We start from the raw sequence: 965 nt of genomic DNA on the forward strand, positions 1-965 counted from the left end.
AACCCTATACCAAGAAAATTCTCAATCAATCAATCAATCAATCAATGATTTAGACCAGCACTGAGTCTAGTGGTTAAGGGAGCTAGATTATATATGACTGACTAAGCAACCAGAGTTTGATCCTAGTGGCATGAAAAACAAGCCAGGCTTGAGTGTGAGCATGACCTAAATCCTGAAAGAATGGAGAAAGGATCCAAGATGACCATGCACCTCCATAGGGTATTCACTTCCTCTCATCCTGTCTGTCTTTGGCAAGCACAAATACCCTCTGCAATTAAAAATGAATGAATGGTTTAAAGAAATTATATGTAAAGCATTTTCCCATTCTCAAAAAGCTTTCCATATCCAAATCAGTAATATGATAGATAGATATTATTATTCACATATTATTAAGAAAATGAGAATCAGAGAAATTAATCCACCCAATTGTATTAGGAGAGCTAATTAAAGTGGAGGAATGATACTTCTTCACCCCAATTCTATACAGAAACTCTAGGAAGCAATCAGAAAGCAATTATTTGGATGCTCCAGAGCAAAAGAAAAGCTTCAGATATCTTTACTGGCTGAGATGAGACATAGAGTATAAATTCATGCTGTTCTAAAGGCACTATTCACTGGAGCCTGCATATACATCTCAAGTAACTTTAATATTCATATAAAAATGAGTATTCCTATTTTTTTGCATCTCCAACTACCATTACATTTGCTAGCAAAAATGGGACCTATGAAGAGCAGAACAAGTTCAGATTTTCAGATATCAAATCTAAAAGCATGTTCTGAAACCTTCAATGATTTACCATTGCTGGGATCATTCCATAACAAGAAAACAGTTTTAAAAGAATTTTCTCCCCAGAACCAGCTGTTAGTGTAATGGCTATGTTGCTGGACTCCCACATAGTTGACCGTGGTTTGTGTCCTGGACCCGGTGGCTTAGAACTCATGCTGGGCGCATGTGCATGCATGCC

The sequence above is a fragment of the Tupaia chinensis genome, unplaced genomic scaffold, assembly GCF_000334495.1.
Source record: "Tupaia chinensis unplaced genomic scaffold, TupChi_1.0 Scaffold143929_1, whole genome shotgun sequence".
NCBI classification, from domain to species: domain Eukaryota; kingdom Metazoa; phylum Chordata; class Mammalia; order Scandentia; family Tupaiidae; genus Tupaia; species Tupaia belangeri.